The sequence below is a fragment of the Sorex araneus genome, chromosome 1 (assembly GCF_027595985.1).
Source record: "Sorex araneus isolate mSorAra2 chromosome 1, mSorAra2.pri, whole genome shotgun sequence".
In the NCBI taxonomy this organism is placed as follows: domain Eukaryota; kingdom Metazoa; phylum Chordata; class Mammalia; order Eulipotyphla; family Soricidae; genus Sorex; species Sorex araneus.
Window position 1 is genome coordinate 223,379,590 of NC_073302.1, and position 24,784 is coordinate 223,404,373.

Sequence of the window (24,784 nt, forward strand, 5' to 3'; positions counted from 1 at the left end):
AAATAAACCAATTCAGAGACTATTAAAATTTTCAAAACATAAAATTGAGTCACTAATGTAAATAAAAAGTGAGAAAAATATTTAAAGAGTAAAGACTAAAAACTTTACAAATTAGAACAAAAACATTATTCTGCACATTCAGTGAGTTCCATAAGCTCCAAATAGAGTACATAAAGAGAATAATATAATGATAAACAAATAGATGAAAAGAATCTTGATGATTGGTAGGGAAACAGATAAAATAGATCCTCTAATTTTGTTAGACTAGTAGCTGATTTTTTTTATCTGCAATCTTGGATGCCAAAAGCAATGAAACTATAAATGCAAAGTAAAAGATTGCTACCAAAAATTCCACAGACAACAAAATTTTTTTTCCATAAAAAATGAAGAAACTTAGATATTCCTAAGAAAACTCATATGACCAATAAGTAGAAGACCACCGCAAGAAATAGTGAAAAAACATACTCATGTAAAATTTTTAAACATTAACTAAATAAAAATAAATTGACAAGCATTTAAATTCAAAGGTAATATTAGCATAATGAACAAAATCATGATCCAATTTTGTGCTGTCTACAGAAGGCACATTTTATATTCAAAGTCACAAAAGATTTTATGTGAAAAGATAGAAAAAAGGGTATACCACACCAAAGTACAAGCAAAAATGGTACCAATACCAAATGGAGTTTAGAGGGAAATTATTATTTTTAATTTAATTTTATTTTTATAAAGTAGCACTGTAGCACTGTCATCATCGATTTGCTCAAGCAGGCACCAGTAATGTCTCCATTGTGATACCTGTTATTACTGTTTTGGGCATATCAAATATGCCACAAGGAGCTTGCCAGGCTCTGCTGTGCAGCAGGATATTCTCGGTAGCTTGCTGGGCTCTCCGAGAAGGATGGAGAAATCGAACCTAGGTCAGTCACGTGCAAAGAAGACACCCTACCCGCTGTGCTATCACAAAGTAGTTCACAATAATTGATTACATTTGATATTTGAACACCAATCCCGCCATTATTACATCTTCCCACCACCATATTTCAGATGTTTCCAGCCCAAACCCCAACCTCTATCCCAAAGCAGAACCAAAATATTTTATTTTGTATTGTTTGTTATGAATAATCCACTGAAAATGATCCAAAAAAGTTTCCTTAGAGGAAAGTGTGTGAATATTGTTGTATTTCACCCAGGGGCTATTAAGCCCTTCTACAAGAAATTACCATCATGTAGATATGCACAAATAGTTAGACAGATATATATAAACAGATGTTATATATATGCATATATATATATATGTGTGTGTGTGTGTGTGTGTGTGTGTACAAATATATTTCCCCCTAAGATTGGTTGCCTTCTACTTTAAACCTCATCGAATATGGTTGCACTACTCTTGGAATGTTACTGGTGTGAGGTATGAGATGTATTTGCAGCCACTCAGTCCAGGAGTAGATTCACTCATGGGTGAGGCTCAGCTCCGGTATGTGGAGAGCATCTGTGAGCACTGTGGACATTGAGTTCTGGAGGCTTTTAGCTGCCAGAGTTGGCTACTAGGGGTGGAGGGAAATTATTAATAGAAAAAAAGAAATGCAGTTAAAAAAACAAGTAAATCATATTAATCGTTTAGCAACATATATGAAACTAAAATAGGGCTTAAAATACATGATCCCAAAATATAATTAAGAAATAGACAATTTAACAAAAAAAGTTGAAGGTTTCAAAATCCAATGATCAATAATATATGAAAGAATAAGATGAAACAAACAAGAAAACAAAAATTTTGAACAATGTAAGCAAACTAAATCCAGCATAAATCTATGGACATTTCACAAATGAAAGCAGTAACATATACTTTCTTCTCAAAGACACAAGGAATGCTTTATTTACTAAGATACCCATGTGTTAAGCCATAAGTCTTAATATGCTTATAAGAATTAAAATAACCCAAATAAACATTACTGATTTATTATAAATCAATAGCCAAAAACAGTAAGAAGAACTCACAGACATGTACAAGATAGCCAATATATTCTCAAGTACAAAGAAGTTTTTTTATTAATTAATTTATTTTTCAATTAGTGAATCACCGTGAGGGTACAGTTACAGATTTACACATTTTTGTGCTTGTTTTTCCCTCATACAATGTTCAAGAACCCATCCCTCCACCAGTGCCCATTCTCCACCACCAATGAACCCAGTATCCCTCCCACACCCCAATCCCATTCCCCAAGTACTAAAGAAGTTTGAGGGGGAGAAAATCACAGAAAAGACTGAAAATACCTGAATATAAATGAAAACCAAAAGATTATAGCAAAACTCATGTAATGCCACAGAAGCAGCACTGAGGACAATTTTATAGCTGGAACTATTTCAATTTTAAGGCATAAACACCTCAAGTTACTTTTAAAATTTTTTAAGTCCAAAATAACAACCAAAAGGAAACAAATAATAGACATAAATGAAAATAAGTACAAAATCAATGAAACCCGAAGATTGATCCTTTGAAAATATCAACAAAAATAGAAAATATTCAGCAGCAATTATCAAGAAAAAAATTAGAAAACTTCAGTAATTGAAACCAGGAACGACTTAGGGACATTGTTGGTGAACTTATGAAAATACAATTAAAAAAGTTATTCATATAAAAATAAAAAGTGTTAAAGGGACTATTTTAATAAATTATATAATACATATATACAGTCAAACTTGCAGGCACAACAGTTACTAAAACTGACTCAAGAAAAAAATCAGAACATCCAAATAAACTAACACAATAAACTATACCAATAAAGAGATTGAATTAGTTGAATTCAAATGAATCCCCCACCAAAAAGAAAATGACCAGGATAACCTGGCTTCTAAATCTGATAGTAAATTTTAACAAATGTTCAAAGATGAACTAATATCAATCTTCACAAAATTTGCCAAAATAATATAAGGGAATATTTTCCAACCAAATCTATGATTTAATCCAAAAATAAAGTCAAATTTTCAAATTAAAAACAGGCAGAGCCTTTTGGCCATTTGTATTTCTTCCTTGAGAAAGTTTCTGTTCAATTCATTGCCCCATTTTCTTATGGGGTTGGATGTTTTCTTCTTGTAGAGTTCAACCAGTGCCTTATATATCCTTGATATATAAGGATATCAACCATTATCAGATGGGTATGGGTGAATATCCTTTCCCACTCTGTATATTGTCTTTGTATTTTGGTCACTGTACTTCTGAGGTGCAGAAGTTTTTTGGTTTAAGATAGTGCCATTTGTTTATCTCTGTTTCTACTTGGGTCAGTGGCATGTCATCTTTGAAGATACCTTTAGCTTCAATATCGTGGAGAATGCTCTTTATCACTGATCATCAGGGAGATGCACATCAAAACAACTATGAGATACCACCTCACACCACAGAGACTTGCACATATCCAAAAGAAAGAAAGCAACCAGTGTTGACATGGATGTGGGGAGAAAGGGACTCTCCTACACTGCTGGTGGGAATGCCAACTAGTTCAGCCCTTTTGGAAAACAGTATTGACACTTCTCAAAAAATTAGAAATTGATTTCCCATTTGACCCAGCAATACCACTTCTGGGAATATATACCGGAGAGGCAAAATGTATAGTCGAAGTGACATCTGCACTCAAATATTCATTGCAGCACTGTTTACAATAACCAGAATCTGGAAAAAAAACCCGAGAGCCTGAAAACAGATGACTGGTTAAAGAAACTTTGGTACCTCTTCACAATGGAATACTATGCAGTTGTTAGAAAAGATGAAGTTATGAAATTTGCATATTAGTTGATCAACATGGAAAATATCATGCTAAGTGAAATGAGTCAGAAAAAGATAGACATAGAAAGATTGCGTTCATCTGTGGAATATAAAGTAACAGAACGGGAGACGAATACTCAAGAATAGTAGAGATGAGTACCAGGAGGTTTGCTCCACGTCTTGGAAGCAGGTCTCACATGCTGGGGAAAAAGGTAGCTCAGATAGAAAAAGGACCACCAAGTAAAGTGTGGTTGTAGGACCCGCTCAGGATGGGAGATGTGTGCTGAAAGTAGACTGTAGATCAAACACGATGGCCACTCAATACCTCTATTGCAAACCAGAACACCCAAAAGGAGAGAGAACAAAAGGGAATGCCCTGCAACAGAGGTGGGGTGGGATGGTGGTGGGCAGATGGCGGGGAGTGGGAGGGATACTGGGATCATTGGTGGTGGAGAATGGGCACTGGTGGAGGGATGCGTACTTGAGCATTTTATGACTGAAACAAAAGCACGAAAGTTTGTAAGTCTGTAACTGTACCTCACAGTGATTCACTAATAGAATATTAAAAAAATATTTTAAAGGCAGAGAATTTGAGCAGACATTTCTATAAAGAATATATACAAATAGCTAGCAAGCACATGTAAACATGCTCAACATCCCTTGTAATTATACAAATAAAAATTAAAATTTAACAAGATATAAGTCCATGCCAAATAGGATGCCTGTCATCAGAAAAGTGGTAAGTATATATGGCAACAATAATTGATGACTGGAATGCTCATTTAATGCTAGTAGGAAAATAAAATATTCACTTTGGAAAATTATTGAGCAGTTTTTCTAAAAGTTAAACAAAAATGTTTTAATGTGAATCAGAAATTCAATGTTGAGGTATATATCCAAGAGAATTTAAAACATATGTTCATAAAAATGTGAATTTTCATAAAAGCATTAATTATAGCAAAAATGAAAATAATACAAATAAAATCTTAAAAGCTTGCAATAAACAAAATGTGGAATACTTCAACAATGGAATGTTACTTAGTGTGAAAAAGAATAATAAGGATGAAACTTGAAAGCATACTAAGTAAAAGAAATCAGGCACAAAGGCCATGTAAGTAGGATTTCATTTACATTATATATCCAAAATAGTGGGCTGGAGTGATAGCACAGCGGGTAGGGCATTTGCCTTGCACGCAGCCACCCCGGGTTTGATTTCCAGCATCGTATATGGTCCCCTGAGCACTGTCAGGAGTGATTCCTGAGTGCAGAGCCAGGGGTAACCCCTGTGCTCGCCAGGTGTGACCCAAAAAGAAAACAAAATTATCCAAAATAGGCCAATCCATGGGCATAGAATACTATAGTGGCTACAGGGACTGAGGTAGGGGAAATTGAGAATGAGTGCTTGCTAATGGCTATGAGGTTTATTTTGAAGTTGATGGTGATATTATTGAATTATACAGTGGCAATCATGATACATTTTGAATGTATGTGAATCAGTGTCAATTTTTATTTAAATAGCTTGCTTTTGGAGAGCCACACCGGTCCATGTTCAGGACTTACTCTTGGCTCCACACTCAGGGATGACTTCTGGTGGATCAGATGTGGTGCCTGGGATCGAACCTGGGTCGGCCACATACAAGGCAAGTGCCTTACTTGCTGTACTATCTCCGTGACTTTCATGTTTAATTTTTAAGAAAAGCCTAGAATTTCATTAAAAATACAACAATTATAATAGCTTTCTCCTAAGACAAAAAGTTCGGAGTGGTCATCAAGTTCAAGAAAGGAACTATTTTGAAAAAAGAAAATCTGAAATAAAAGGGCATTCATATTTTTTAAGGTGAGCAGCAGAGGGAGCCCTTGATAGCAAAGAAAAATTTTAAAAATATAGAATTAAAGTATTCAGATTGCATAAAATCTGGAGAAATTCCAACTAGACATCATTTTTAAGACTCCATTTTACTACCCCTAGAACTACTATTAACATTTTAGTTTTTCAAATCTTTTTCCAATCTTTTTTCAATATGTAATTATGTATGTATCACTGTCACTGTCACTGTCATCCCATTGCTCATCAATTTGTTCAAGCAGGCACCAGTAACGTCTCCATTGTGAGATTTGTTGTTACTGTTTTTGGCATATAGAATACACCACGAGTAGCTTGCTAGGCTCCATCATGGAGGCGAAACATATATAACAAAACCCACCTTACACAAAAAGTAGAAGCATGTTGTATATGTAGCCTTGCATTCTTTTTATTTTTAATATTTTTATATTTTTAAAGCATATAATATTTTTGAAATTGGAATTTTCAGTGCCTGTGAGTTCCATGGTAAATTAAATCTATCAGAATTATTCCTTATTTATAAGCAGCACCTTGATAATCAGTCTTAATTTAAATCTTTATATTTCTTAAAAATAGTCCTAAGAATAGATTCCTAGAAAAGAAATTATTAGGTCAAATATTACCCATAGCTTTAAGTTTTGGGTTATATACTGCCACTTTCCCAACCAGAAAAAGAAGAAATTTCTTTATGCTGCTAGAGCAATGAATGGTCATTTTTTAAAATTCTAAACTGCTCTCCAAACATGTAATTTTGTTTTGTCTGTATAAAACAAAAATTTGCCCACTTGATATCCCAAAATTAGTTTCTTCCATTATTTCAAAATAAACCGTCGAGTAAGAGAGATAGTACAGGGGTTAAGGCACTTGCCTTGCATGCTGCTGATCCCCGTTCTCTCCTGGCACAACATAGAGTCCTGCCAAGAGTGATTTCTCAGCACAAAACCAGGAGTAAGCCTTGAACATCCAAGTATGACTCAGAGACAACAAAAATGAAACAAAACACATACATACAAAAAATTGTAAGCTTGAATTTTTCATGAGTTATCTAATTTTTATAAGATTATTTAAAAAATTATAAAATTAGTCAACTAAGTTAACTAATTTTTTGTTTTAAAAATATAATTTAAGAAATTGCCTTTTTATGAACATTGATCATTTATTTCATTTACAAATACTTGTTTTCAGAATACTGATTTGTAGAAGATTTTTTTTAAATGTAGGAGTACATTTTTTTATTTAGCCATTGATTATGCTGATTGAATTGGGCATGAACTCCACATTACTTTTTTTAACTTTATTTTTATTTTTTTTAGTTGAATATCTGTGAGATAGACCATTACAAAACTTCGTAATTTGGTTTCAGTCATACAATGATCCAGCACCCATCGCTCTACCAGTCTACATTTCCCACCACCAATGTCCCCTGTTTCCCTAACACCATTCCTCAACAACACCCTCCCTTCCCGCTCAGCCTCCCTCTATGGGAGGTACTTTCCTTCTTGTTCTATCTCTCCTTTTCCTTGTTGTGCAATGCAGGTGCTAAGAGGTCATGGTGTTTGTCCAGGACATTCAGTATTTTTATCAGGATGGGAAGGCTGGAGTAGCTTTTCAATTGGGTGGCCGCTTTGAGGTGTGGGTGTGACTGTGGAGACTTCCGGAAGTACAGAGAGGTGGGGGAGGTAGCCCATCCGGACCCCGTGATGGCCTGGAGATTTCAGACACAAAACCCAAATACCTGAGTTTTCAGCAGATTGCATCTTGGTGAGGTCCATCCTGAGACAGTGGGGTACGGTGGTGATTTTGCATTGTGGAACCAAGTGGCTGCTGGGAGCTCTGCTTGGGTGGGCCCCCGACCAATGTGCCTCCTCCAATTTACCCCAGTGTGCTCAGCCATGCACAGGTCTGAACTTAACTGCGGCTTTTGATCTCTTTCGAGATTTATTTATGGGTCTCTGAAGCAAGGCTGGTAGTAGTGCTTACATGGTAGTGCTGGAGTTGGTATGTGGGGGCGACTGCCAGTGCTTCCATGTGTATTGGGAAGTGGGGGGAGGTAGCCCATCCCAACTCCAAGAAAGCCTAGAGGTTTCAGTCACAAAACCTGCATACCCAGATTTTCAGCAGATTGTATCTTGGTGAGGTCCATCCTGAGACGGTGGAGTTAAGCCAGGGCTATGGCGGTGATTTTGGATTGTGAAAGCAAGCAGCTGCTGGGAGCTCTGCTTGGACAGGCACAGGCCAACCTGTCCCCTTCCGATTTACCCCAGTCTGTTCAGCCATGCATGGGTCTGAGATTAACAGTGGCTTTGATCTGTTTCAAGATTTATCTATGAGTCTCTGAAATAAGGCCAAGAAATAAGCACAGTGGTAGGGCATTCGCCTTTCACCCAGCTGACCCATGTTCGATTCCTCCACCCCTCTCGGAGAGCCCTAAAAGCTGCCAAGAGTATCGTGCCCACACGGCAGAGCCTGGCAAGCTACCCATGGCATATTGGATATGCCAAAAACAGTAACAATAAGTCTCACAATGAAAGACGTTACTGGTGCCTGCTCGAACAAATCGATGAGCAATAGGATGACAGTGAAATAAGCTTGTATAGCTGAGCCAGAGATAGTTTGTGGGTGTGGCTCCCATATACCTAACTTTTGATCATTTAATTTCTTGGTAAACTTGGTCTAGAGTTGTTGGGGTCTGGCCAAAAGCACAGCAGCAATTTTGGGTTATCAAGAAGCCTGAAGGCACCATCAGGCTGCTGAAGCCCTCACCTCACAGGTACAGGTTGGCCTGCTGGTGGTACCATACTCCCGTATAGAAGATTTTAAGGCTAACCTTTGTCTCATATTTTGTTATTTTTATATTATTCTTTGTTTTATGCCCTATGTGATGGGTTTTTATTGTATCTTTAACCTTTATTTTGGTGGGGTTGCTGGCTATACTTAGGTCTTACTCCTGGCTGTAGGCTCAGGGATTATGATTGGTTCTCAAGGAACCATATGCGATGCTGGAGATCAACTAGGGTTAACTACATGCAAGGCAAGCACCTTTACTCCTGTGCTATCTCTCATATCCTCTTTTAGCTTTTATGTTAAAAACTGTCTTGTATTTTTGACAGATCTTCCTCTACCTTTTCTTTTGAAGAAAGGTGCTTCTGGGGCCAATGCAATTATAAAGCATGTAGGGCATTTGCCTTGCATGTGGGCATGCCCAGATTTGATCCTTGACATCCCATATTGTCCCCCGGACACCACTTGGTCCTCTGAGCAGCACCAGGAGTAATTCCTGAGTGTAGAACCAGGAGTAACCCCTGAGAATTGCCCTTGTGACCCAATAAAGTTAAAAAAAAAAGCGCTCCCATGAAGTTGAAGTTGATGAATATTTTCTATAATGTCTTTAATTCCTTACATGTATACATGTCACTGTATCACTGTATCACTGTCATCCTATTGTTCATCAATTTGCTTGAGTGGCACCAGGAATGTCTCCATTCATCCCAGCCCTGAGATTTTAGCAGCCTCTCCTTACTCATCTTTCCCAATGATTGGAAGCTCTTTCAGGGTCAAGGGAATGAAACCTGTTATTGTTACTGTACTTGGCATATCGAATACACCACAGGGAGCTTGCCAGACTCTTTTGTGTGGGCAGGATACTCTTGGTAGCTTGCTGGGCTCTCCAAGAGGAACGGAGAAGGTATATCAGAGAACACAAGCAAGTATGTTAAAACCAAATGCATGTGTGCTGCTTTAGGCACATCAGTGGGCTAGACTATAAAAGGTTCCGGGAGCTTTGTTTATATAGTGTCTGGAGCTTGCCATTGATGAGATTACATGGCGCTGGGGGCAGTTTCTGGGTGTGACTGTCAAGCTACTGGAAAATGGGGGGTCTGGGTGAAGGAGGCCCAGTCCCCATCCAAGCAGGTTTGGTGATCTCAGCCCTAGTTCCCGCATACCTGGGTTCCTCTGCCGGTTCCTTCATGCGTGAGGCTTGTCTGAGTGTGTGGAGAGTGGTCTTGAGCATGGCTGTAGCTGGGTTCTGGAAGTTTTCAGCTGCCGGGGCTCTGCTTAGGGTGAGAAGGGAAATTCAACCCATCCCACTCCAAGGGGCCCCGGTAAAGAAAGCCTGGTTCGGGGTTTGACTGATAATCAACAAGTACCCACAAGGGAAAGTTGAAAAAAACTTTGAAGAGAGAGTTCAAGAGGGTGTGAAACCGTTAAGAGTCTAATAATAGTAATAGTAGTAGTAGTAGTAGTAGTAATAATAATAATAATAATACATAACAACTAGTAATTGTTTTAAGTCTTAAGTACTGCTGGGTATGGTACCAAAATCCCCTAATATTAATACAGATTTTTAAAAACAGCTCACTTTACTTAGAAGTGAGTGACTTTTAAAAATATGTATTAATAATATATGCGTGTTTGAAATTGGAACACTATAAGATAGAGAACTTTTGCTCCTACTATGAAGAACACTACCTTCTTCTCAAGGAGTTTTTTAAATATGGTTATTTCTGTTAAGATACTTTGTATAATTTAAGTATTAAATGGATAGTCATAATTGTGATCAAGAACATGAACATGTATATATATATATTTAATAAATAAATCTAGGCAATATTAAGAAACATTATATAGGTAGCTCCTGTGTTTAGAAAATGAAGGAGAATCTTTTACTGTTTCCATTAATTTGAACTGATTGGGAACCTGGTATTCGCTTTTCTAGTTTTATATTGGGCCTAACAATTAAAGGAAAACTTTCATCCAGTGATTTGGAATATTGAAAGGTCTGGGATGGGATTGCACAGGGAGAAACATAATCTAAGAGGAGGATATGGCTGAAATATGGGTGACTGGAAAGATTTGACTCTAGGGCAAATCTCAGAAGCCTCTTGAGAGAATAATGAAGATAGTCCCAGGTGGTTTTGGTTTTTAATTAATGTTTTTAATTGAATCACTGTGAAATACGTAGTTACAAAATTGTTCATGATTGGGTTTCAGTCAGGCAATGTTCCAACACCAGTTCCTTCACCAGTGTACATTTCCCACCACCAATGTCCCCAGTTTCCCTCCTGCCATGGACCCGCATCCCAACTCCAGCCTCGATGGAGGCACTTCTCTCTCTCTTTCTCTCCCTCCCTCCCTTTCTCTCCTCTCTTCTCCCTCTCTCCTCTCTCTCTCTCTCTCTCTCCTCTCCTTTTGGAATCCATTATGATTGGCAATACAGGTACTGAAAAATTAAAATGTTTGTCCCTTTACCTACTTTTAGCATACTGTTCTTGAATGCTGATTTCCAACTATCATTTTCATAGTCCTGCTCAACATTTGGAAGCTTGCCACAGGTGTAGAGCAGAGGAAGGGCAGTTAGAATAGAGAAGGGACCAAGTACGTAGTCTTTTGTTGTGGGTTCCAGGGATTTTCAGAGATGAGAAATTCCCTGGACAGGGAGGAAGTTTCAGGAGCTGCCCTTGTCGCAAACTGTCTTTCTCTGGGCCGACCCAACAGATATGTCTCAATTTTGTTCTGTTTGCTTTCATATTATTAACTAAACTCTCAGGCCCTAAACATTTTTCTCAAACTGATTTCTAGTTTTTCAGTTGTTTGGCTTGCTTTGCTTTCCTCTCTGTAAGAGAGCTTTTGTAGTTGTTAATATTTTGTAATCAGGTATGATGCTAACCTATTATTTCTAATTACTGATATACTAGGTTTTCTTAAAAGGTTAGAAAAAAATTATCTCTGTGCACCCATGAGCTTAGGATCTTACTTCTTTTCATAAGAACTACTTTTTATGTAAGAAAATAAGTATATAAAATGTGCAAGTGAAATGAAACACAACCAACTCTGAAACAAAATGATTGTGTTCCTCCAGGTGCATCTTAAAGAATAAAGATTTGCCATAAAGGATTTTTTCAAATTTAATAAAAATTTAAACCCCAAAAGACATCCTGATTCAAAAATCCTTTTGGTGTTAAGTAGACTCAGAAACTATGTTTAATTTAGAAATCAGAATTATTTGATTATAATTGAAATGTGGTAGAATTTATCTATTTAGGACACATTTCTAAAGATTTTGACAAGCACAGGCAATCAAGTTTCCACAGTTAAGAAAGACTAACAACCTGAGCAGCCCTTGTGTCCCTTTGTCATCTAGCTCCCTCCTCTTAGCCTTCTTTCCCCTATACTTGCATCTTTTTAGGAGTCATGCTCAGCAACGCAGTGGCCCAGCTGTGTGTTGCCAGGCCCTGCTTTATCCTGGGAGTCACCATTTCTGCTCTGGCATTCCCAGAGTGGAATGCACGGCCTTACGTTGGCCAGGAATGCACTTCTACCACTTAAGCTATCTCCTTGGCCCCTCAGTTATTTAATTTTTCCTTTTCCACTGAAACTAAAGCTAGCCACTAGCATCAGTGTCCTCTGATGCTCATTTAAAAGTTGTCTGTTCTGCTAACAACAGACCAATCTTGTCAACAAATCTGACCTCAAACTCCAGACACTGGCAAATTCCTCCCCTGAAACTTGGTCTGGCTTCCTCTGGGCCTGTAGACCTATACAGGGGCAGTCCTGACCTGGAAGCATAATTGCATAGCCTGCCCTACACCTGGTGCTGCATCCCAACCAGTGCTTACATGTCTTTCACATCTTGAATAGGACATATACATGGCAGAGGTGAAACTAGTTCTGAGGAAAATCCTCTGAAACTCCTCCTCTTTGTTATCTATTTGCTGAATGGCCTTTCATGTAGTCTGCTGCTGGTGAGAGTGGCTTTGACCCCGTCAAGATAAGCAGGTAAAAGGGTATGCATAATAACCTTACAGTACATGTACCACAAACCATAATGACCAAAAGTAAAGAAAGACAGAGAGAGAGAGAGAGAGAGAGAGAGAGAGAGAGAGAGGAAAAGTGCTTGCTGTAGAGGTAAACTGAGGCTTGAGGACTTGGAAGGAGTGAAAATGGGGTCATTGGAGGTTAGAAATGTACACTGGTGAAGGGATGGATGTTGGAACATTGTATGACTGAAACCCAATCATGGCCAACTTTGTAACTGTGTGTCTCAGCTCACAGGATGGTTTAACTAAAAGAAAAGAAAGGAAAGCAAGATAAGCAGCATGGGGAGATAGGAGCCTGAAAACCAGTTCCACAAAATGATGCTTCTCTAGAAACATGTCTGGAACAGTCAGAGAGGTTTCTCTTCTGTGTTGCCTTCTTGCAGGTCTATTTAGTTCCGGGGTCTTTCTCTTCTGGCTCCATCTCCCTGGCGTGGGCTGCTGTTCTGTGCTTGAGCAGTGCTGGGAAGGAGCCTGTCTGTGGTGTTATGTTACCCCTTGGAGTGTTGTATGTGAATACAGGACATAAAATGGGACAAATGACCTAACTTGATCCACCCTTGAGGCATGCCCCATTAAAAAGATACACCAGGCAACTTGGGTCTGCCTGGGGACTGTTGGTAATCTAAGTGACTGCAGCAATCAGGAAAGCTTGGAGTCTCTCTCCATGCAGACATCTGTCTGACTTACTGCAGTGCCCCTCTATAATGTTTTATATCTGTCAAGGCCTCTCAACATGCACGGGTAATAACTCGTCCTGGAAAAAGTGTGTAGCGTATATTATTTCTTGCCCTGGAGAAAAATGAAGTACAAAATATACATACAATGATAGAATAGAACATTTGGATAGACTTAGAATCACACACCCTGATACACAAACTTCATAGCCCATCCAAGACCAGAGCTGACCATTTCAGGCTACTTAACCTCAAAGCACAAAATATCTGAACTCTATGCCACCCAAGAGTGTTGTATTCACTCATCAGGGTTTCTTTTTTCATAGTGTACCTGGTGCTCTGCTTAATTTCTGTATATATGTCTATATACAGAGAGAGAGAGTTGGCATTGACTGAGAAACACTACAATCAGAAAGGGGAATGAGATATTTTTAATCGTATGAGGAAAAGTAATATGAAGAACTTTTTGTTTGCTAACTTAGTCATTTATTGGGAAAGGCTCTATCACTTCACCTAGCCCAGTCTGTCTGAGATCAGTACCATGAGGAAGCCTGCTTTCAAAAACAGGATCTTCACATAGTTTCATTGCATCTCCAGTTCTGCTTTTCAGCTCTGTGCGCTTGCTCACTGACAGTGTCACCACAGGCTCCTGTGAATCTGTGGCCTGAGAAGCAACTGCAGCCTTGAAATCAGAGGCAAAAGTTTTGAACAGCAGCCTTTCTTCAAGTACTGCATTTCACTCTGGGTTTTCATAGTGGCATCAATAGAAGAAGTTTGGTTTATGTGCAATGGAATTCTATTGTTGTCTTGGCCATCCCCTAATTTCCCAACCACCTCCTGTGTGCAAAGTACCAACCTGGTAAAGCCAAGTTGCCAGAGTAATGATCAAGAATTGCATTCCAGGGGAGTTTTGCAGTGCCCTCCCGCCCCCCCTCCCCCACTGCATGCTGTCTTTGGTTCTGATGCCAGATATCCATGTGCAGGACTTAGGGCAAATGGATCTGTGGCTGCTGATGACAGCTGAGTGGGAAATGGTGATCAAAGAGTTCAATGTCACACTTGCTTCACATTGGCTCTCTTATCCCTCTCCTCCAAGCTATCAAATTTCCCCCATATAAACCTATGTGAATTAAGAAAGCTACTTTATTTTCAGGGGGAAACTACACTGGTGGTGCTCAGAACTTACTCCTAGCTCTGTTCTCAAGGATACTCCTAGCACTCGGGGAGCTATCTCCAGTGCTGGGGATTGAAATGGGATCAACTATTTGCAAGCAATGCCTTACCCATGTATTGTCTCTGACCCCATGAGAGTACATTTAGGTTGTGTATTTGTTTTGTTTGGGGGGGGTCATACCTGGTGGTGCTCAGAGGTTATTCCTGGCTCTGTGCTCAATAACCACTCTTAGCATGCTTAGAAGACCATCTGGGATGCCAGAGATCAAACCCAGGTCAGCTGCATGCAAATCAAGCACCTTATCCTCCAGTCCACTGAGAGAGCTATGCCTTAAGAGAAAAAAAGAGAGGACAATAAGACTTTCACTGAAATAACATTTGTTCCTATAGCTGGCACTGTGTTAACTGAGTACTGTGTATTCTTTATCTGATTTAATTCTCACATGAGACCTGTTATTTCACTTTATAGGTAGAAAAACTGAAACATAAAGGTTAAAAAAACTTGTTCCTAGAGGCACATACTCTAAAAGAAAAAAATCCAAATTCAAGCTAGAACTGTTTCCAAAACCTCTGCTGTGAACTACTTCTTTTGTACAGTTTCATGTCTATAGGCTCCATAGACTATTGCAATACCTAAACAGTGGCATGAGTGAAAGAACATAGGGTTTGAACTGGGAGAAGAAGAGTGCCCAACAGAGTAGAGGGAAAAGACTTGGGTGTATCCTCTTGGCTGATGGCAATCTCATTCAGATGCAGTGGCTTTTAGAGATGTAGGGACTGCAAAGTCAGTTCAAAACAAGTGCTGATCCAAGCAGGCCATCACCGGTGGCACTACCCACTCTGTGCTGGCAACAAGGAGCAAAGGGTTGGGGCGAATGTGTGGCAGCTTTTCCAGCACATAGAGGAAGGGAAGGTTGACTTTTAATGGGAAATATGAGGAAAGTAGTTCTAAAATGTATTTTTTTCTGAATAAATAGAAACTAGTGACATAGTAGCATACTCTTCATGGCTAGGAGACCAACTGAGAGTTACTGCCAACCTTAGAAGCGTGTCTTTTACTTTGTTCCCCTAAAAACGGTTCATACCCAAGTCACTCAAGGGAAGTTGGTGATAAACATATCTCTAAGAGAGGATCTCTTCTACACACACACACACACACACACACACACACACACACACACACACACACACACACACACACACACACACACCCCTCTTCCCTCCCAACCCCTCCAACCGAAGACCATTCCAGTGCAGGCACTCTCAGACCAGCAGACTCTAACCCAGTCTGCTGGACGGGGCTAACTGTTGATTGTCCTGTGATGCTGTTGTAACTCTCCAGGCATTTGTCTTCTAGGGAGGAGGGTGCTTCTGAGGAGCAAGCCTGATTCTTTAGACCTGGTGTGTTTCCAAAGCCGGGAGTCAATGGCAGGGCAACTGACAATGAAAAGTGGCAGCCCTCCCTGGCTAGCTGAGATGTTCTGTTTGTCTGACCCTGTTTCTCATGGCTCCCTCTTAATTACAGGGCCATGAACTTGCCCCTGTGTGTCTTCCACTGCTGGGTTGACTAACTCCAGCTTGAACCCCTTTTATTAAAGGGACTTCATGACTTGCCCTGTTTTGTTTCTTTTCTTGTTTGCCTTTGTTCCCTCCAGTTTCCTTTCTTTTTTCTTCTCTCCTTCCTTCCCTCCATGTGGTTGGAGCTGAGGACTGTAACTCTTAGAGACATTGCGAGTCGAGAAATTCCTATTTTCTGAGGATACAAGTACCTGCTTCCAAGTTACAGACTCAGCTCCGAGGAAACAGCCCAGGCCATTCTGAAATTCTGAGCTGAACCATGGCTCCATTTGATCCTTAAAGGCTGCACTTTTCTTTGAGTAGTTAAGTCAGTTCCCTAAGGTGTATGAACCAGAATCTCATGATAAAGGGGTTGGAGGAGAAAAAGGAAAATATAGGAGTTGTTCCCACTCACTGCACCTAAGTCCTTGTCATTCGTTTAAGACAAATTAACATTTCTCTATAATTATGAAGTAGTTTGTGTGTTCATGCATACACACATATGTGGTACCAGAGAATGAACTTGGGGCCTCATACATATGTATATGAGGTATGAACACCACCTCTGAGCTACATCCCCAGCCCAAAGCCCAGCATTTTATTTAAGCACTTTTCCCTGTCTGCAGAGCTGGTCTGTGCTATGAACTGAGAGTTGAACTGAAACCCACTGTGAACTCCCACCTGTGTTCTTGTACGTAACTGCTCCTATTGCCTCATCTGCTTAAAGTGCCATGTAAGACTATGAAAACAACCCAAATGTCCACTGACAGATGAAGAAATTGTAGTAAATATTCACAATGAAATATTATGCATCTGTAAGAAAAGGTAAATCTTGCCATTCACTGTAATGTGGATTTTAAGTGAAATAAGTCACAAGGAGAAGTTCTGGGTAATCTCATTCATTTGTGGCAAGTAGAGAAACAAAGCAAGTATCTGGACTGGAGTGATAGCACAGTGGGTAGGACATTTGCCTTGCACTCGGGCAACCCAGGTTTGATTCCTCCGTCTCTATCGGAGAGCCTGGCAAGCTACCGAGAGTATTCCAGCTGCCTGGCAGAACTGGCAAGCTCCTGGTGGCATATTTGATATATGTAACTGTAACAAGTCTCACAACGGAGACGTTACTGGTGCCTGCTCAAGCAAATCGATGAACAATGGGACAACAGAGTTACAGTACTGAGTGATAACAAGTGCCTATAGCCTTCGGTCACAAAATTGGCTTTACCAAACACTAGGGTTGGGGTGGGGGGTTGGGGATGGGAATATGATGAATTTGAATAGAACTGACATTTGGTCATTGGTAGAGGTGATATTGGCAGTGGTGACGTGTGACAACTATGTACATCGAGATGTTAACATTAATTCTACTGACAAATTACCTGAATTTTAATAATAAAAAATGATTTTTTAAATACGAAGGAACAGACAAGAGGATTCAATACAGGGTATATGTGGGTAATCTTCAGCCAGTTCCAGTGGCTTGCAGAATCATTTCACAAAACCAAATTTGAAATTTTCGACTTAAAAAACAAGTGACAGGGAAATTTGCTCTATTATTCCTACTGAGGACCAAACTGTGGCTCTGGATGAAACAAGATCAGGCTTGGAGTCAGGAAACCAACTGTTATGTCTAGTTTTTTGTTAACCAGTTCTGTGGCATTGGGTGTTTCTGAGCTACAGCTTCATGATCTATAAAATGAAGATACTAATTGCACTATTAAATCTGATAGCACTGGTGAGGTTTGCAACACAGCATAAAATATGTGAAGGATTGCTTTATAAACTGTGCTTTCTGTTGAAGATGAGAAAGAAAATGCCATGTCATCACAACCAAGCTGATTACAGTGTGACAATATCTTCAATACTTGATTTATGACAAACTTTTAAGACTTACAGTGAGTTATTTAGATTTCACTTCTGTACATTGAAGTTTGATTTCTTTCAAGAGTCCTCAGTTTTCCTCAATAATGTAGCCTCTTACATGTGAGAGATCCTTCTTCCTATTTTGAACATCAGGTATAAGGAAGATAAGGTTCTATGCCAATAAATGTCTACTAAAGTACCACTTCTATTTTTGAATTAAAAGAGATTCCTCTTTTCTATTCTATTTGGTGTTTGCCTGGATACACAGTTGACAGCAGTGTATGCGCATATAGCTGAGATGGGACAGAGATCAGGCCCTTTGTTATGGGGGTCATCCCAGAAAGCAGAAGTCACTGGAATTACACTCAGGCATGTGAAGTAGTGCCAGAATATGAACATCTCACTCTACCAGCCTCAAGTCAGCAAGGCAGATGCTCTAGTGCTGACCAATCTCTGGGACCTCACATTTACTTTTGTTATAGCTTTGCACACAAGCCTGGCTGTCTTCCCCAGGGCTCCTCAGATGGGATGGGCTTCAGCTTCCCTCCCTGCCCTGAGCAGAGCTCCCGGTGGCCGAAGACCACCGGAACCCAGCCACAGCCATGCTCAAGGCCCCTTTCCACACATTCGGACAGGCCTCACATATGAAAGTACTGGCAGAGGAACCCAGGTGTGTGTAATCCCATCGATGGCCAACATCTAGAGACTTAAAAGCAAGCTCCCAGAAGCGATATCTTATAACCTTCTTCTCCCTCTGGGAGAAACTAGCAAGCTACTGAGAGCTTCCTGCCCACATGGGACAGCCTCGCAAGCTTCCCATGGTGTATCTGTATGCCAAAGCCAGTAACCAGTTGAATCTCATTCCCCTGATCCTGGAGGAGCCTCCAATGCGGCATCATTGGGATGGCCAAGAAGAGAAAGGCTTCTAAGATCTCGGGGATAGGACAAAAGTAGAGGTTACTGAGACTGCTCGAGCCACTCGATGATGAACAGGATTTCGTGATGGTGATTGTGATAGCTTGGCACATCTTTATTCTGATGAGAAGCATTCATCAGAAAATACCCACAAGATTGCACGTCCTCCTCTCCTGGAAGGGAGTTGAACATTGACACTCGCCATAACCATGCCACCGGATCCCACATCAGGCTGTTTCATTTGGGGTGCCCTGGAAGGAGGTATGTGAGGCCCCTCCCTGCTCAAGGGATACAGCCCCAGCAGCCAAAATGCTCCAGAACCCAGCCACCACCATGCCCATGGCCGCACTCCACATGCTTGGAATGAGCATCACCCATGAGCAAATCTATTCCTGGACCTTGCAGTTCTGATACTTCAAAGCACACACCCTACCCATACTCCAGTACTACTGCATGAATTTTGATAGGTTTCAAAGTAGAAAGCAACCAATCTTAGAAATAAATATACATTTTTTACAGATATATACTACACTTGATCTTAGCCAAAAGGCCGAGAACCGATATTTTATATATATATATATATATATATATATATATATATATATATATAAGCACACAAGGTTCAACCTTTAACAACATGTTAGTGATCTCTTATAAAGGGCTTAATGACCCCTGCATAAAATACAACAACCTCCACATTCTTTTCTATAAGAATATAGCATTTTCAGCAGTTTTTCATAACAAACAATACAAAATATATTATTTCTATTCTGCTTTGGACAGGGATTGGAGTTCAGGATGGAAGCATCCAAAATATGGTGGTGGGAAGGTGTAATGGTGTTGGGGTTGGTGTTTGAATATGAAATGTAATGAAATATTGTGAGCTACTTTATAAAATAAAGAAAAGGAAATAAAATATAGACACGCTCAAAAGTGAGAATCATTGAAAATGACCATTGGTCTTCCGATTTTTAAAATAGTTTGATGAAGCTGGTGATCTGAAGTCAGCCATCATGCTCTGAATGCAGTAACAGTCGTCACCAAGAAAGTCTCCTGATAGTGTAGAATAGATGTGATGTCATTTTTCTATTCATCATTCTCTAGCAGAACGCAATTTCTGGTGTTGGGCTTGTCCTTGCCTAATAGAGTGTGTTTGGTTTCTGACATGCTGGGAGGGTCCCTGGACAAAGCTAAAAGGCAAAATTGGCTGCTGGAGTCAAAGAGCTGTGTTATCAGTGAAGTCAGTAGGAGACTTAGTGGCACTAGAACATACCGCCCATTCCACTTCTTCAGCCTGATAACCCAGGGCAATGAAGGAAGAGTGGAGCTTTTGGTGGTTTTTAGCATTTTTACAGTTTCATCTGAGAAAACTCAGAAGTACTTGTCCAAGTTATCTAGTCCCTACCACTGTTTGTTTTGAAACTCCCACATTAAACTAGAGGCTTCCTTAACACAGCAGATAATTCTGCTTTTGCCTTAGAGAACACAAAACCTTGAGAAGAAAGGATCTTTGGAGAGACTGGGTTGACTAAAATATCCTTGTGCAATACCAGTGAACAATTAAAGTAGACCTTAGCTTTACCAAGCAGTACTGCCCCTTCCTAGTTACATGCTAACAGAGAGGGAACACACTTAGAAATGTTTTATGCCTTATTAAGAAAATTATTCAAGCCCAGAAGATATGAGGGTTAAGTGCCTTGCTTTCATAAACATAGTTCAAACAGGGGAGAGGGAGATTTTAGATATCAAGTGGAAACATGTAGTAAAAAGTGCTGAATTAGCTCATTCCAGTCCATTGAATTGTTCAGCAATTATAGTCATCCCCAGTGCCCTAGAAAATTCAAGTACATGATGAAACCCCAATGTCAGGCTATCAACCTCCATGTTACAAAATACATGACACTTTCTGCTTGAAGAGCATGCTCAGCTATCAAATGAGGCTGTGCTGAAGAGGGGCGATAATTTTATATCATCGGTGATTATTTGCTTAAATTTTATCTTGAAACTGAAATTGCAAAGTTAATTTTATTTGATCACATAGGAGAATACTCTTCACGCGAAGTAAGTGGAACCCCTGGTACAGTGTAGAATTTATTAATATTTCTGTCCCACAGGAACAGTTAACTCTGATCCCAGTGCACTCACTCTCATCCTAGAAGAGTTCTTTAAAGTGACATTTCCCCCTTTTTGTAAACTCAAACCCAGTCCCTTCTCACCCCCGCCCTCTGTCTCTCAGTCTCTTTGTTTCTGTCTTTCTCTCTGTTCTCTCCTCTTTCTCACTTTTCCTCTTGTTCTCTCTTCTTTCCCCCTTTCTGTTTGTATCAACTTTTCTGAAGTTTCTAAACTCTTTCCTCCCTCCAGTTTTCTTTTCCAAATTTTGAAAATGTGAATTATGACTATAAAACATCTCTCCCACCTTTAGCAGCCCAGTGACCCCTGGATCTGTTCTTCACTTGATCAGTTCACTTGACTCACTTGGTGCCTCAGTTAGCTTTTAGTCAAACATTAGCAGAAGTGTTTATCCTTGCGTAATCTTCAGTTGTTACTTCACTTAACACCCATCCTCATTAAAAAAAAAAACTACCATGTTTAGCAAATCCTTGGCACACACAACAGTTTGGTTTCTTTTTTCTCTTCCCCTCCTCACAGTTGACCTAAATTGGGTTAAATTTATCTGAGTAAAGTCTTTCCAATAGATTAAATTTACTCATATGGCCTGATCTCTTCTCAAGGAAATACAAACTTGTTTTCCAAGACAACTCAACTAAATTCTACCCAGAGGCTTCCCTTTGCATCCCCAGCCCACCTTACATCAAAGACCATGACTGTAAATTGTATGATTTTTGTTTCTAAGGACTCTGGCTGCTCTCTATGAGTGATGTAAGATGGGAAGCATCCTCCAACTCACATTTGGATGCTGGTGGTGTGGCCCCCTGAGAAAACCCCTCTGAAAATGGACTTTGAAGGCCTGCCCAATGGAAAGTTAAAAGCTGAACATATCACATCATAATTCAGACACAACTTGGTGACTTTTGACCTTCCTCCTCAGCTGCCACCAACTCAAAAGTAAATAAATAGAACCCTGGCTGTGCCATGGTGCTCCGGAGTGCCTTTCCCTACTTCTTTTATGTGGCCCCCATCTCTGTCCTGCTGAAGGACTTGTGTAAAACTGTCAGAAGAGCAGGAGTAAATACTTTCAGTGGAACAACAGGACGTGGCTCCAAACTAAAAAGCATATCATTAAGAGAATAGAATGCAGGGGATTGGAAGAAGATGAGGAAAGACCATCAAAAGCTGCCATAAACAGGCCTCCAGTCCAGCCCTCCCCACATATATGGACTATGAGTTGAAGAAAACCTATTGCAGGTCAGGGACTCGAGGTTTCAGAGCCAAGATGATTGTCCCCTTGAAAGTTTCATGCTTTTTTGAAAGACAGGATGGAAAGAATGTATCTATCTACAGAGGAGAAGGAGAAAGACAACTTTTTCAACTCTCGAATCCCTTTGTTGATCTTCCAGTTTTATTGGAAGATCTTCAAACTTGATCTTCCAAACCTCGATCTCTCAGTTTTATTGTCTCTTGGCTGATTCTTTGTTTCCTGGTGATTAGCAATCAAGATTCTTTCCAAAAATCCTAAGACTGAGAATTCTAAATGTGGGGATATACCTGTACTATGTCTCACACAAATCATGCAAAGGAGAATAGGATGGGTCCATGGGACAGCAGAAAGAGGAGAGATAACAGTGACCAAGGTTCCGTCCAAGTGCTACAATCGAATAAGTGGCAAAAGATGCATTTTTCCTCTCTCAGCTAGGGAGAGAGTTCCTGGACTGCATCCACATAGAGTTCATGGTTGGATTGCTAGGAAAGCTGTAGCAAGGGGCTGAATTATGTGCTATTAACTCAAGCTTTGGTTGGCCTGGGGGTCAGCAGCTCTGTCTGAGCTCATGTTGCAAGTGCACACTAGTGGTCCATGGCTGGTGTTGGTCTTACTAGGAGTCTGCTCTAAGATCTAAAAAGTGCACAGGAGATCCACATCTCCACATCAACCATTACCAGTTCTCTGCTCCCATTCATGGCGCACTCTGGTATGGTTTCACCTGGGCTTCCCAAAGTAACTGTTTTGCTATACAAATTATGAACCCATTCTACAGCTTTTTTGAACCACCTGAGCATGCTCAAAGCATGAGGCTGCACCTAAAGATTTTGAGAACTTGAGGGGAAAGGTATTTCTCTCTCTCTCTCTCTCTCTCTCTCTCTCTCTCTCTCTCTCTCTCTCTCTCTCTCTCTCTCTCTCTCTCTCTCTCTCTCTCTCTCTCTCTCTCTCTCTCTCTCTCTCTCTCTCTCTCTCTCTCTCTCTCTCTCTCTCTCTCTCTCTCTCTCTCTCTCTCTCTCTCTCTCTCTCTCTCCTCTTTCTCTCCGGGGATGAAGGGTGCGGTGTCCGCCATATTAAGACGACCACAGATGGGATTTACGACAAAAACTGCAGCAAAAGGACACGAGGGTGCTCTTGGGAAGGTGGGAGGCACTGGCCCCTCCCACCGCCGAGATGTGATCCCGGGGGCTGCACGAGTGTGAATCCAGACCCAGCAAAACCTCTTTCGGCATGGGCAACTCTTCGCAGAATATCTCCAGCCTGAGAACTAAGCCTCGGCCCCGTGCCCGCCCTGGAGGGGAAAGGTATTTCTCTCTCTCTCTCTCTCTCTCTCTCTCTCTCTCTCTCTCTCTCTCTCTCTCTCTCTCTCTCTCTCTCTCTCTCACCTCTTTCTCTCTGGGGATGAAGGGCGCGGTGTCCGCCATATTATGACGACCACAGATTGGATTTTCAAGCCTGCAATGATCCAATATCTGGAAGAAATCTCCCTGGACTTAGTTGTTAAAGTCCTGAAATTCAAAACCGCGTGGCCGCACAAGCGACCGTGCGACCTCATTTGTCTTCACAGTAGGTCTGAATCTAGTGGAGTACTCCTAACAACAATAGTGAGGTTTGTGTTGAAATATTGAATTTAACCAAAGTAAACAGAAAGTAAAATGAAACTTATCAGTTACAAGGTGGGGGCTGGGGGGGCGGGATGGGAGGTGTGTGTGTGGGTTTTTTTTTTTTTTGGTGGTGGTATATGGGTGCTGGTGAAGGGATGGTTGTTTCAGCATTGTATAACTGAGACCTAAGCCTGAAAGCATTGTAATCTTCCACATGGTGATTTAATAAAATAAAATTTTTATTTAAAAAAAAAAGATTTTGAGAACTTAATCTAAGTAACAGCTCTCTGTGCAAGGAACCTTGCCCAAGGCCCTCAGGCTCACCTCCAGGCACTATTATAAAGCACCTCCCTCCCTTTGCTATGCCTACTGCTGAACCACCTCACAATTGGCACGTGGGAATTTTTTACCTCTTGTCACTGTCACTGTCATCCCGTTGCTCATTGATTTGTTCGAGCGGGCACCAGTAACATCTCTCATTGAAAGACTTATTGTTACTGTTTTTGGCATATCCAAACACACAGGCAGCTTGCCAGGCTCTGCCGTGTGGGGCTCCATTCTCTCATACTTATATTAATTTTGTATTGAAGTACTATAGTTTACAGTAGTATTGATGTTTGACATTATTGTTTTGTGCTCACACCACTAGTGTGCCACCTCATTACCAAAGTGTTATGATCCCTCGATCCTTTTCCCATCATCCCCAGTTCCCTTCTTCCTTCCCTCTATCTTGGCAGTGTCTGTACAGTTCCTAGCTCTGTTGGCCGTGTTTCAAGATTTGCTTTCATTAGGAATTGTCTGTACCCTTGATTTCTTTCCTTACTCTCCACACCCAAGTCAAATCTCTGGCCGTTGTCTATTTGTCTTTATTCTTATGGCACAAAGGTATGTTTCCAGTTTCCTCTACAGTCTTGCATCTCCCTCTTCAGTATTCATTTTCTGCCCATCCTCACTTACCAATGCACTTGTTTAGTTCTTGTGAAGCTTTGTGTGCCTTGACAGATCTTTTGAGGACTCCTCTTAACAAATATAAAATGGAAACCATTTTTAGGAAAATATACCATTTAATTTGAGGTGCTAGTCAATGGGGTCAAAAATATAAATCCATTGTCTTTCCATTAGGCAATTCTCTCTCTGTGTTTATGTCTCTCTGTCTCCGTCTCCAAATGCAAGCACATACACATAGAAGATGTAC

At 40.3% G+C, this 24,784-nt stretch overlaps 1 pseudogene; it reads right to left on the reverse strand.

Moving 5' to 3' along the window:
• Positions 1-19,033: 19,033 nt before the first annotated feature.
• LOC129401135 (U2 spliceosomal RNA) lies at positions 19,034-19,171 on the reverse strand (annotated as a pseudogene).
• Between the last annotated feature and the right edge of the window lie 5,613 nt (positions 19,172-24,784).